The following is a 14,700-nucleotide window of genomic DNA, read 5'->3' as shown; positions in this document are numbered from 1 at the left end:
CTAGGATTTTCAGCACCCCTGCCTTTCTTATGCAATTCCCTTTAGGGCAGAAATTCCCTAGAAGGCCCACAGCCTCCTCCCTGGCTTGGCCTGATGGATCCCGGGTGAGCTCTACTTTGCCAGAATAAGGGACCATAATCCTGGTCAGTGAGTGACCTCACACTGTCCCTTGCTGTCCAAGGTGACTTCTGAGCCCGTGTCCTTCTGAGGTCCATGGTCTCGGACAATCCTCCAGTTTACACTCTCTGTGTTGGTGTTCGCAACTCGTCCAAATGGGGCAATTGGGCCCGAGCCCTTAAAGTGTGTTGCCCCTGGGTGGCTGTGTTTTTTCCCCAGTCTTGTGCTGTGGTTACATTACAACCACCTGCTGGGGTGTGAACCCTGTTTGGAGCTTTGAAAGATGAGGCATGACAGGGTGTGGGGAGGTCCAGCAGGGAATGCCACGGAACTGATGATCCATGGACGTGCATGAACACAGCCTTACCAATTAAAATACTGAAATGCTTCCCATCTGGTGGTGAACAGACACTGCTCTGAGCTCACACCGAGAACCCACCCCATGACTAGGAGCTTTCAAAGGGTTACCAAGTGGCATTTTGAACCTCATCCCTTGGGAACACCCTGTAAGACAAGGGCCAGATGAATCGCTTGGCACTTGTGAGTTATCCCCTCCTTTCTGATGGCTGCAAGTGTCACCCAGACACACAGGCTGGACTCTGCCAAGGAAGCCTTCTCAGGACAGCCAGAAGCTGAGGATGAATCCTGGTTCCCGGCATCCCAGGCCCTTCCTGACACGGCACAGCCACCCAGGAAAGTGATTTGGTAATGGAAAGACTGGGAAGGCCGTACTTTCCCTCCAAAGAGAAAGAGAAGTGCCAACAGCGAAAGCTTGATCCCTCAAATAGACAATTAAATCCCAACAAGCAGTGGGTTCTTGTCATATTACTGATGCTTAAAAGGTCTCTTTTGATAATAGCACGATCCCCCAACTGCCATGTTCATCTCCATGAATCAAATTTCCAACACATATGGATCTAAAAAACTGAAGGAAATCTGATATTTCCTTAGATGCAACTATGAATTAGCATGCAGAAAGGAACATAAAAATGGAGACCTAGAAGTAAATATCTAATTTGAGAACATAGACATAAAAGTGCGTTTGAAATAATATTTTGGAATCTATTGGAATATTACACAAAAAGAATAATCCACTTTAAGTAGGTTTTACTGTGACTGTGAGGGGAAAAACTGAATCATCCCGTGACGTTGATAACTCGCTGCTGACTTTAAAGTACAAATAAATAATGTACATAGTAAAGGAAAATGAGAGAACAGCATGAAAAAGGAAGATCTTTCTCTCCTCACCTGAAACCCAACCTCTCACCTCAGAAAGAAACCACTGTCTATATTTTCTATGTCACGCAGCAGAGTTTAATAAAAGAAAAGTATTGGTATATTTTAAAGTTTCAAGAGCTCAAAGCAAGGAAACATTAGGGACGCTGCCAAGAGACCTCACTGAGGTGCCTGCTCCATTTCATCTGCTGTCAGGACGGCCTTCTTGGCCCCTCACTTTCTCTGCCTCACTAGCAAGTCTGTCCGCCATCAGTGCTATCACCAGTCTCTCTCCTGTGCTCTTCACTGCCCTTTCCTCCTTCCTGATACCTTCCTCAGTCACCAGAAATTGTTGGCAGTGGAGCTGTGGAATGCCCAGATCAGCTCCTGGAATCATCTCTGCCAAATCTGAAGACCGGCAGGAGTGGGCATGGGACCTGGAGTGCAGACCACCTGCAAGCACACCTGGCAGGGATTCACCTGTGTGACTAGGTGCAAGTTTTTGCAACGCTTTGGCAAGATTGAAAGGACTTACCAGTTGTCCTGCACTGCTGCAGGCCTGGAGTCCTTGTGGTCTCTCAGGCCAGCAGACCTGGTGGGGCTGGTCCAAGGTGTCCTCCCAGAGACCCGTCACTGCCAGGATGGGATGGGATTCTAGTAACCGGCCTCTTGAATATGTCACTGGACATCCTCAAAGGGATGGAGATGCTTAAACCAGGCTTTGGTTTGGACTGGTTCCCACAGTTACACTGCTTCCTCTGTGAAGACGTGACTATCATCCTTCTTTTCCTCTTACCCTACAAAAATAAATCATGAAATTGGGTCAAATGATAAAGGAAGCCTGCCTTTTTAGGACAATTATCCTGGCTGTTTTGTACTTCCACCCTCCCTCTATCCTCTGGGGATAGATCTGACCTGTGTCCTGGGATGTCATCAGGCAGATTTGCATCAAGAACAGAAAGCTCAAGGTCAAAACTCAAGGCTACTCCAGATCATTTCTCCCCCTCCATCCTGTTAACACCCCCTCCTTGTTTGAGTGTGATTCTATTCTCTTCTTGTCCTTGTCACTCTCAACCGCACAAGTCCTGGCACTCCCTCTCAGGACAGTCGGTCCCCAGTCCTTTACTAAATCCCAAATCCTACCATTTCTGTGTTTTCTGACTACTCATTTGCTTAATCCATTGACCACTTGGTGTTCATAGAAGTTAAATCAATAGTGACATTATCAACCACCCCCTGTTAGCGACTTACTCCCATATCCCAGATGTTCACATAATCCAAATGGTTATGTTCAAAAGTAAATAATTCAGAAAACATATTCACCCACCACAAATTCCTGATCTCTAATATTTTTATTCAAACACTCATACAGTAGATACCTGTCCCTCAAGATCAGAAGTAATGCCAGATCACCGATCCTCACCTTAATTTCCTCCTACACCTATCAATCCTGGATTCCATGGACTATGATCTCAATAATTTCCTTGGAATAATAAAAAATTCCTTACCACTCATTTATGTTGTAAACCTCCAAACCCAGAAGATCCCGATTATCTGCCATGCCGCAGCTACTGCTGGTCTTATAACAAGCTGAAGAAAAAGCACGAAACATGATCTTTTGGTACCACTGTAAATACAAAACCATCTGCATCAACTGGGAAGCACCCATAATGCCTGGAAATTTTGTTCTCTTTTTTTGTGTTGGCTCAATAACAAAAAGACAAATCAATTTAAAAAATGGGCAAGGGACCAGAATAGACTTTTTCCAATGAAGACATACAAGTGGCCAACAGGTGTATGAAAAGGTGTTTGGCATCACTAATCATCAGGGAATGCAAATCAAAACCACAATGAGCTATCACTTCACACCTGTTAAGATGGCGATTATCAAAAAAACTAAAGATGGCAAATGTTGGTGAGGATGTGGAGAAAAGGAACCCTTGTGGGAATGTAAACTAGTACAGCCATTATGGAAAACAGTATGGAGGTTCCTCCAAAAATGAAAACTAGCATATGATCCAGCAATCCCACTTCTGGTATATACCCACAGGAATTGAAATCAGGGTCTCAAAGAGATACCTGCACTCTAATGTTCATTGCAGCTAATTCACAATAGCCAAGATATGGAAGTAACCTAAATGTCACTGATGGATGAATGGATAAAGAAATGGAATATTAGTCAACCTTGAAAAAAGAAGGAGATCCTGCCATTTTTGACAACATGGATGGACCTAGAAGACATTATGCTAAGCGAAATAAGGCAGACAGAGAAAGGCAAATACTCACTTATATGTGGAATCTTAAATAGTCAAACTCATACAAGCAGAGGTTAGAATGGTGTTTGCCAGGGGTTGAGGGGATGGAGAAATGGGGAGCTGATGGTCAAAGGATACAGAGTTTCAGTAATCAAGATAAATAAGTTCTGGAGATCTAGGATATGGCATAGTGCTTACAGCTAACAAGACTGTATTGCATACATCACATTTGCTAATAGTGTAGATATTAAGAGTTCTTACCACACAATAATAGTAATAAAGGAGGTGAGAGAAAACTTTGGGAGGTGATGGATATGTTTGTGGCCTTGATGGTGGTGACAGTCTCAAGGGTGTATACTTATGTCCAAATTCATCAAGCTGTATATGGAAAAGTATGACACCATCGTTGATTCTTCTGCACCTTGAAATATGCCGTGTCCTCATCACAAGAGAAAAAAATTTGTAACTATGTATGGGGACGGATGTTAACTGGACTTATTGTGGTGATCATTTCAACATATATACAAACATTGAATCATGTTGTGCCCCTGAAACTAATATAATGTTGTATGTCAACTTTACCTCAATAAAAAAACACAACAGACAAAACCATTTGAATATTGCAAATGAGTTCAGTGAATCCCTGAAACTGCCCCATTCCCATATGAGAGTTACAGGAAGCAGAGAGGATGAAGTAAGATGGAAGAAAGTTGTACAAAACAGTATTCAAATTAAAATCATTTAAGTTGCTATCAGCTCCTTGTGGCAAAGTTCTGTGAGCACTGATCTTCTTTCACATTTTTCCTGGAAAAGCATACTTTCAGATCCAACCCATAACAGTTTCATCATTTCCTCTAATAAGACAATTTCAACTTAATAAATAAAACCAAAAGCATCCCTTATGTATGAATAAAGTTAGTGAACTTTACAGAGAAAAGAGCATATTTGCACAATCTCAATAAAGGAAACAGAAGAACTGAATGATGATCAAGTCTCATTCAAGCTTATCTTTGAAAGCCAGTAAGACCAGGTTATCTTTTCAAGGATGTGTGTAGAGCTGTCAGCCTTGGAAGATAGAAATAGTGGCCTCCTCTGCAGCAAAGGGCAGGCTTGCTTACTGCCCAGTATAATAAAAATAACACCCCTCCCCAGGCCAAAGGTCAGCAGACTTCCTGCCTGTTATCAAAGATTTGAGTTCCTTAAGCTCTGAGATCTTGTAACCCTCTGCATGTCACCTGGCCCACTGTGTATCACCCTGTAGGAAGTGGGATTTAGTGAACCGGTGCAAATGCTGATACTCTGGCCACTGCTATTGCTGTGTCATTAAGTCCTTTGTCTCTGACCCATGGGTCTCGTGTCTTTTGCCAGCATCTATAAGACCGTGGTAGGCTGACTTATTAGCTTGCAGGTAAGGTAAAATATCAGACCTTTCACAGTTCCTGACAAGCCCTTAAAGTAACTAGTAGTCTTAGGAACAGAGAGCTATCCAGAACAATATGCATGGATGGTCTTCATAGAAGACTTCATGCAACCAAAACTTTAATAAGTCTCTCTGACCTCTTTTATTTCTACCCCAAGTAGAAGGAGAGGCACCAAGCTATTACAGACCTAGGGCTTGTGCAAGCCACCTGGAGACCTAGTGACCAGAAACTTCCCATGGGGAGCAAGACAGATGGGCATATTTCCAAAATGGACCCATATGCCTCTCTATCATCCAAAAGACAGTACATTATCTTAATTTATGATGATTTGATTCATTAAAATCTTGTGGTGGGCCAAAGATACACTTCTAAGAGGAGTGAGGCACATGGCAGTTGTAAGCAGATTAACACATTTGGTGAATATCAAACGCTGAACTAAACTTAGTGTTCTAACCAATTATAAGGTACAACAAATTTAATTAGATCAATTAAATGATATTTAATGATATGCCTGATTATTACTCTGCAATAATGAACAAGAAGCTCATGTAAATAACTATAATTGGTCTTACTTTAAAATATGATAATCAGGACTGTTTGAGATAAGCTGGAGAGAAGGAAGGGGAGAAATAGATAAAAGTTAGCTGCTCTGAAGCCACTCTCAAGACCCCTGGATCTACATGTAACCCAGGAGATCGAGGCAGATGGCTGTGTGCCTAGATCCTCCTGCACTGTGGTTCTCAGGGATGTCACGGGGCTGAAGCAGCTTCCTGAATCGTGTTTACACGTCCATGTGTACAATACCCCTGACCATGGGGATGAACCACCATTCAATCATCCCTTACACCCCTCTAATTAACAATTAGATTTCAGAATCATTGTATCATTACATGATAATTTATTCCTCAAACCTGTAGGATGCCGAGCTAAAAGAAAATCAAATTTCAATGGCTTCTTTTCTTTGAAGGACCAAGATGTTCTTTCACACTTGGAATCTGGATTAGAGGATAAATCCATCAAATCAATGGAAACAACTTAAGAAATGGACAGAGGGATATTTCATTCATATATACACAGTTTGCACTGTGGCAAAAATAGAGTTATATTTTAAAAAATTAGAATTTTTTGAAATTTTATAGATATTAAAGACTTTGTTCTGCTTATACTCCCTTTGGTTTACCAAATCAAACTCACTCTTTAATGGGCATTTCTAGCATTGAGTGCTAATAACAGCAGCTTTTTAAAATTCTTATTTTTCCCAGGTCAAAGACCAAGGGCAGAGGTCGTCGAGAGGTCAAGTCTAGTCTACCTATGGGTGTGCCAGGCTTAACTATGGATGTTCAAGCCAGACATTGCAAGCAGGACCACATCTCTTCACCCATAGGTGAGTTTTTACTAGTAATCACAGAGACTTGAAGATATCAAAGGAAATTCTTTATTAAGAACCAAAGTTATAGATTCCTATCTTGGGTACATTACTTTGAATTTTTGACCAAAATCATACATATCGATTGGACCATGTTCAATTCTATGATCTTTAGAAGATGCAGCCTACAGCTGAAGAGAAACAGATACAACACCAATATCTTATCCTCTCTGAAGCCCAACTGAGAGCCCCTGGAGTCAGAAGTTTTCAAGACAAGAAAAAGTCATCCTTCTTCTGAACAGAGAGAGTAGAGGCTATTCAAACATTCAACTTTAAATTGTTAACATGACATGTTAGAATGTGATGGAGCAAGCATAATACCTTCTAAGTTTCATGTTTTTTCTCCAGCATACTGAGATGGATGACCTTGAAGTGCAGTTTCCCCATAAATGTCTTTATTCAGTGATAAATTAATTTCCCTATAAAATAATTCCCATAAAAATGTTAAAAATATATCATTGTTTCTGACTAAAAGGACACAAAGCAAATTGAGCAGTTGAATAGCAGTGTAATAAATTCCATGCAAGGATCTTACTGCAGCATTATGTATAGTAGTGAAACTGGGTGTAATCCCGTTTCTATCAAAGAAGAAATAAACAGATCATGGTTTTCTTATTCTTTGGAATACCTCTTAAGCTTCTAAAAAGGTAAGTTAGAGTGATGTTCACTGATAAGGAGAGATGTCTATGATATATGGTTTGGGAAACAGCAAATTGCAAAACGATGTAGTTATGTAATTTATGTTAAAAAAATTTATGTGTATTTATAAATTCATAGGATATGTCCAGAAGAATAAACCCCACCCTGTTAACAACTGTTCCTTCTGAGTAGGGGCATGAGTTTGCAGGGAAGGGGATGGAAGGGGAAGGTTTCACTTTACTCTACATAGATCTGTGTAATTTGACTTTTTTTACAGTATGTATTTCTTTCATAATTAGAAAAATGAGTGATGTGACCGTTTGGTGCAGGGCAACAGTATTATGTTCACCAGTCTCTGTACTGTATGTTACTGCACAGCACGGACTGTAGGAGAAAGCCCAGAGGAGCAATGAAGACAAAGAAGACATGACACCTGCAAAAAGTCAGTGGAGTATTTCTACATAACAAACCTTCCAGGTGAGTGACGGTCAGTATCTTCCACTGCTCCAGCTCTCACAATAAACCTAGAACCTGCCCAGGGTAAGCTGGAGGACCATGCCCGACTAGTCCACTCCCCGCCCAGGGCCTGTTTGTGCAGGGTGACTGCCGTCAAGCAGACAATGGACTCAGGATGGGGCCTGTGCCTTTGGGGAGGCTGGCAGAGAGGCACAAAGTGGAACACCAGCTAAGTGCACACACCTGAGAGGCGGAGTTCCAGGTGGAGACTCAAAATGTACCAAGAAACTGTGTGAAGTGAAGGAAGCTACTCAACCTCTCTGAGCCTCAGTGTCCCCCCTGTAAAATGGGTATCACAGGCCTACTTCACAGAGCTGTTGGGGAAGATACATAAAAGTGCCTGTGACAGCCAGTGTCCACATTAATAACAAAGTCGTAGCCGACTTCAGAATAATCGATGAAAAGAATAATGTTGATGAGACCAAAGACGAGATGCCCAGCTTCGAGGGCAGCCCCAGCAGCATGAGAATGAGAGGAGCTCCGAGTAAGCAGGGTTCTTCACATCTCCACTGGAGAGGAGGAACATGGGCTACAACAGGATAAGTGGATGTTGTACAGTGACTTGTGTAGTGAGAGTGCATCCCTAAAGACACTGTGAAATACAGTTATACACAGTGGTTCCTAGGAAACAACTACAAAACAATCAACTCAGCAGATAGGAATGGGAATGGGGCTAGCAGAGGAGGGTCAGAGCCACAAAATCTGATGGAAGACACTGAACCACGACGAGCGCCCAGCTCTGTCAACAGCTGCTGTGGTTGTGCCAGGAGATCAAACATCTGAGACAGCCATTGTGGGGACTGCTGGGAGCACAGTGGTCACTGCAGCCACACCCCAACAGCAGTGCATCGGAGCACACACACCCTGAGACTTTCCTCTCCATTAATCCTTGTTTCAAGATGATGAATATCCTCATGTTACAATGTCTCCTTCCAACCCTTGTGGACGAGTGTCATCAGAACCCCCTGAAGAGGGCACAGGCCAGAGTAGGATGGAACACTGGGGCTGGGGGAGCGGCACTGCACCTGACCACACGGACTATCACCCGGGCCTATTAAACACGAGAGAAGAACCCGAGGATGTGGTGTAATGAGACTTCCCTGTCTTGCCACATTCAGAGACTCTACAGACTTTCTCATCCTTTCTTTACAAAAATGTTAAAAAACTCATGTGTCATTAATTCATAAAGAGGCAAATTCTTGACAAAGTGACAGGGTCCAGTTTCCATGACCAGGTTTTTCAGTTGATTTGGTAATATCCCACATTCAGGAATCAGAAATGAAACCTATTGGGATGGGTAATATAAACAAGGACTTTTTTTCACGTAGATCAACACCCAAAGTTTTAGGGATGACATAAATCTTGAAAGCTGCTAACCATTCCTCCACAGGTTTCAATAAGACTTTTAAGTTAATTTACCAATCTCAGGAAAAGAGAATTTGGCAATTCAAGATTTTTCTTTCTGCATTCAAGCGTACAGTACAGCCAAGAGAATGAGCAGAAAATAATTAACAGGAAGGTCTTGCTTGCATTTTATCTTTTGCAAATAAGCAGCATATTTTATGCTCTGTTCCTTTCACTACTCTAATGAATTTTTAAAGAACACTGTACATCTGACTATCCCTAGGCGTGTTTATCCGGGAAACTTGCCAGAATCCAAAGCAGAGATGTTAAAGCTGACGGGTTTCAAATGCTGCCCAAGTGCTGTCTACCTTGAACATCCCTCTCCCAAAGCTGGACCACCCTTCTCTTCCTGAGGGATCAGATTCGCCACCCGTGTCCCTGAGAGACTGGCCACTCAGGCCTGAGCTGAGATTAGGTGATCAATCTAAAGGGCAAAATGTTTAAGCTATTCTCATCTTAAGGTTGCTGTTTCGGAGGCCTCTGCACTGGAATGGGTTTGTGAAAATGGCCTACTAGATACTTGCCTGGGAATTGGGTTGTTCTCCTCTGCTCTTAGCGGAGCCTAGGGAAACCAATGATTAACCTCACAGATGCCTCAACTTCCACATTTGTGAAAAAGGCAAGCAACAGCCAATGTTCCCACCCTGCACAGCTCTTAAGTTTTGCTTGCAAGAGGGGCCACAAGGGCGAATGTCTCCCAAAAGCTGATGAAGTGATGACACTTTGGCTGGAGAAGGCAGAGGGCAGCAGGCAAAGTGGAAAGATTCTGGGATGTCAAATCAGTTCCTATAAGCAGTTTAGAGAAGCACCTGGCACTGGACTAGATAGGAGGCTGTGGAAAGACCCACAGGCACACAGGTGGGAGGAGGAATCAAACAACGGAGGGAGGTGTTGGAGAAGAGGAGCGAGTCTGGCTTCAATTTTGGACGAAAGCAGTTGCACGCTGCAGGCCCTCGGCTGCCCATGCAGCCACCACACCCTCCTAACTCCCTGGTTCCTCTCGTCATCTCACATCCCTCCAAGACTCAGTCAACGTGGAGCGGGTGGAGGACAAGGGTCTTGAGCCAATGGTGGTTTGGCCCTTGGCCAAGTGTACACTGCCCTGCTCCTCACCCCAGGGCTAGGCACCGTGCGGTGCCCAGAGCATCCTGGGAGTTGTACTCCTGAAGCCCTGCAGGCTGCCAGCTGGGAGCAATTAAGAGACAAAAGCTCCCAGCATGCACAGCTAGGGTCAGCAACTCCTGCCTTGGCCCTCCACCACTGGCCAACGCCCCTCTGCTTCTCCACCCCACCCTGTACCCTGCTTTTGGTCTATACTACGCCCACCATCCATGCCCTTCCCACCACCCAGAGTATGCACAGCGTGGTTGGGCTGCATCCCTTGAGGCCGGTACTCAGGTAGGGGTGGGGCTCACCAGCCTGGCTGTTGCTGAGGATGCTTGCAGCCCTCGTGGAAGCTCCCTGGTCAGTATTTGAAATGTAAATTCAATATTTAAAATGGAAATACCGGGTGCCTGGGATCCTGGAATTTGACTTTACAAGGCCACAAGTCTTACCATCCCCTCTATCCCTCCAGGCTGCCATGATCCTCCCTCTGGACGCAGCGGTCAGGGTCGCTGCAGAGATCCTCCCTTTGGACCCTGCCCGCCTGAAGGGCCCATACCTTGGTCAAGTGTCTTAGAAGGACTGCCCTGAGCCATGTCATAAAAAGGAGAAAACATCATAGTGGGCAGCCCCAATTCCTGCATTATACAGACAGGAAACTCAGGTGCACTGGTAAGTGATCCCTAAGCCACTTCAGGGGACCACACGCATGCCCCTTCTCCGAGGCTGCAGACAGGCTTGTTCACTGGACTTCCTTATCCCAGTGTGGACCTCTTGGCCTCGTTAACACAGGCAACAGCACTGAAACATCCCATTGGTCCTTCCCACAATGTTAGGCAAGTTTGTTTAGGAAGGTAATATGCAATTTCTGCTCTACTATAGGGCTGGCTCCTTGGGAACCAGTTTTAATATCCCTTTTTAAATATACCCTCAGAATCACAAAATAATTAAGCAAAATAATTTGTTGCTGTGGGGGGTTATGGTGATAATTCTCTGAAGTCATTTTTCCATTTAGCTACTCTGATTGACTCCAAATACTACAACACCATACACTTCTCAGACTGGTGGATGAGCAGCTCCACTTCTTTGCAGGGAGGACGCACAACAGCAGAATATCCATAGCCCGACTTTCTGGAGCATCGGTATTACTACAAGATTTGGAAGAAGCAAAGTTAGGTCATTTCCACAGTAATGAATTGAAAACTTAAAACTAAGATGAGGTGGGAAAGTCATATGCCATTAATAATTGTCAGTAATCTGTGCCTGAAATGTCAGACTTTCTCTGAGAAAGAACTCTGAGACCCTATTTCCCATTGTTTTAAATAGGAAAAATTAGAACGCATAGTAAATCTATCGAAAAACCCTACCAATTTCCTAAGTCACGATATGTTAAGTTTAAATAAGTTTAAACTTATTATTAATGTATAGAAGAACAACTAATTTTTTCATGTTGATTTTGTGTCCCACTACTCTGCAGAATTTATTAGTTCTAAGAATTTTTTTGTGGAAATTTTATGGGTTAAAACCTATAAGATATTATTTGTAAACAAATATAATATTACTTCTCCCTTTCCAATTTGGATGCTATTTCTTTCTTTTTCTTGCCTAATTGCTTTGGCTAGAACTTCTAATACCATGTTGAACATAAGTGGTGAAAATGGGCCTTCTTGCCTTGTTCCTGATCTTAGAGGAAAAGCTTTCAGTATCTCACCCTTAAATATGATGTTTTCTGTGGATTTCTATATATGGCTTTTATTATGTTGAAGTATCTTCCTTTTACTCTGAGGGTTTTTAAGTATTTTTAATATGAAATCATGTTTAGTTTTGTCAAATGTTTTTTCTGCATCCATCGAGATGATCATGTGTTTTTTTCCTTCATTCTGTTCATGTGGTTTATTATAATGATTCATTTTCATATATTGAAACATCCTCGTATTCCAGGAATAAATCCCACTTAAAAATAATGTATAATCCTTTTAATATGCTGCTGAATTTACTTTGTTACTATTTTACTGAGGATTTTTATATCAATATTCATCAAATATATGGAACTGTAGTTTTCTTTTCTCTTATTGTCTTTGGCTTTGATATCAGAGTATTGTTAAGCTCATAGGATGAATTTAGAAGTATTCTCTCCTCTTCAACTTTTTGAATGAGTTTGAAAAGAATTGGTGTTAGTTAATTAAAAAAAAGTCTTTGGGCCCATGAATAAATTCAGCATAAAATAAATGCAAATAAATATTTTTTTTTAAATGTGAAAAAGATTATTTACTAAAAAAAATTAAAAATTAAGCAAGTACATCACTTATCACTTTATTTCCAAAAAGTTTTTTAACCTAATATTAGGCATGAACAAATTGTTAGAATTAAAATGACTCAAGTGTTAATGTTCTTCATTGCAAATTTTCTGACAGAAGTATATGATGCCATCATGTATGACATCTTTTATGAAGAAATGTTCATTTTTTGTAGTATTTGAGAACATTATGAATTTTCCCAGTGCCCTCTGACAACACTCTGATATGCAAAGTTATCTTTTCAACATGTATGTCTTATCATCATCTTTACTAAATTAACAAACTTTGTCAGGTGTTAATTAATCAACTACATTTCATATGATTCAGGTTCATCGCCATCAACTTCTCTAACCATCAGGAAATTCTACAACTTCTGCAAGGTTAACAATTTTACCTTACACTGTATTTATCTAATGTGGATTAAAACATCCAAAAACCATTGATAAACTGACTCTGCCCAAACTAAAGCATGGCGAATTATAAAAGATGGTCTCTGTTAAGTGGGGAGGGATTTCAGGTTGAATTTAATTTTATAAGTGGTCAATTTATTACAGTGTATTGTTCTGTCATGTATTTCACTTCTTTTTTTAAAAAAAAGTGATAGTTAAGGGCACTTAGATAATAAAAAATTGAGAAAATAAGGAACTGATATACTCTGTAAGCTTTGAATGTTTTCAAGCATAAGATACAATAAGAACTAAAACTACGAAATGGCAGAGGAAATAGAGATAAGGGGATGAAATTGCAAAACTGAATTTATAATAATATCTCAATGGCTAGCGTTGTGGTGCCATGAAGGTGGGGATGTCAAAGAATTCATAAAGATGATAATAAACACACTGTAAAGAAAAAAGACTGAAATTTTGATAGAGAGAATTTTTAAAGTGATATTACAGATAGAGAACAGGGAAGAGAAGTTGGAGTGAGAGACTATCTGCTTCTTAAATTATTTCCACTGTAGAGAACAAAAAAACAGTTTGCTGAAATCTTTATTCCCCTCTATGACGTTACCTTTACTTGCAAAATCTCAGCTCTGAATCAATGTCACAGTCCAGCTTTTCCATCCCTGGGGAACAGAGCAAGTAAGCTCATCTGAAACTTCAACTGCCCAGCCTGTGAAATAAGGCCGGCCATCCATTCTCACAGAGGAGACAACTGGAGTTAGGATTTTTGGTTCTGAATTCAGCTAAACATCTTCAAAGAATTGTATCTGGCCTTCCTTATCCAGGGCTGTCAGTGAAGGGCTTGCTGGCTTTCAGAGAAGACCAATTCACAGTCAGCTGAGACATTTTCTATTGAGCTCTCTAAAGAAGGCTGTGGGGGCTTGTCAGTAAGAGTTGATTTCTATACGGGTTATATTTTATTCAGAGATTTATAAAGAAATTTACATGGTAAGTAATACTTATTATCAAGAAGAAAGGCTGTCTATTCTCTGGTCATTTAAGCAAAATCCTCCTTTCAGGGCCCACCCATGGACAAAGCCCAGATTTAATCTCCAAGAGTCTGCCAGGCACTCTGTTGTCCATGGGAAGCCCTCAAGTTGGCAGCCTGTTCCCTTGTGTCCTGTGCTGGTGTTTAATCTTCCATCTCTTCAGGGTACAACTAGACAGAGGCCTATCATATCCTCAAGGGACTTGACAATGGAGAAATGTACTTTTCATTATCTTTAGACTTCTACACTTTTCAAATGACTCTCAGCATTTCCAGTAATTGTGCAGCAGTTTACCCAACACTAAGATTCTCACTATTAAAAATAGAAATAAATAAATTTTGAAAAGGAAAAATTAATCTTTGCAATTTTGTACAGAATCTATATAATGGGTGCATCCTTATAAATGGAGGAAACATAACAAATTTAACTATTTTGGTTAGTTAACACAGTTAGTAATATACTTTATATATTACCAATTTTGAGATTATTTGCATTTAAAAATACTGCTTCAAACCCCTAAATCATTGTAAGTGGTAGAGTCTGCCATCTGCTTTGGCTGAACCATTGTATACAATGTCAGCCAAAATGCTTCCATTCCTATATAATCTTATATGTGGGTGGTAATGGTTAGTTTTTATAGATTGTTTGAATACTTCCATATCACAAAATACAAGTGGCCATTAAAAGGTAAAATGTTCACCAAATACAAGATTATCTGATTCCCAGAAAAAGAAAACATTACTGTAATATGAAGGCTAAAACTGTCAAAAATGAAGCCAAGATACACTCAAGTAAAGCTTTTGCTGAAAAGTTAATAGGCTCCTCTTTGAAACTTTAACATGTTTATTATGTAAGCAAGATACTTTCAGAGCCT

At 41.1% G+C, this 14,700-nt stretch overlaps 1 protein-coding gene and 1 pseudogene across 2 annotated transcripts in view; one reads left to right on the top strand and one right to left on the bottom strand.

Moving 5' to 3' along the window:
• Window positions 1-6,358, top strand: part of LOC147913957 (uncharacterized) — a 72,304-nt gene extending 65,946 nt beyond the window's left edge. Inside the window, exon 5 of the mRNA XM_087448536.1 lies at window positions 6,271-6,358. The gene's annotated coding sequence lies outside the window, so the exon portion shown is untranslated. The remainder of the gene's footprint in view (window positions 1-6,270) is intronic.
• LOC101398469 (methyl-CpG-binding domain protein 3-like 1) lies at window positions 1,408-4,781 on the bottom strand (annotated as a pseudogene). The gene is made up of 2 exons (XR_015556213.1): window positions 2,841-4,781; window positions 1,408-2,129 (listed from the first exon to the last, which is right to left on the bottom strand). The product of XR_015556213.1 is annotated as a methyl-CpG-binding domain protein 3-like 1 (transcript).
• Window positions 6,359-14,700: the final 8,342 nt, after the last annotated feature.

The sequence above is a fragment of the Ceratotherium simum genome, chromosome 24, assembly GCF_057802395.1.
Source record: "Ceratotherium simum simum isolate JZ-2026a chromosome 24, ASM5780239v1, whole genome shotgun sequence".
Classification (NCBI taxonomy): domain Eukaryota; kingdom Metazoa; phylum Chordata; class Mammalia; order Perissodactyla; family Rhinocerotidae; genus Ceratotherium; species Ceratotherium simum.
The sequence above is the reverse complement of the archived record's forward strand: the minus strand, read 5'-3'. Positions and strand labels throughout refer to the sequence as shown.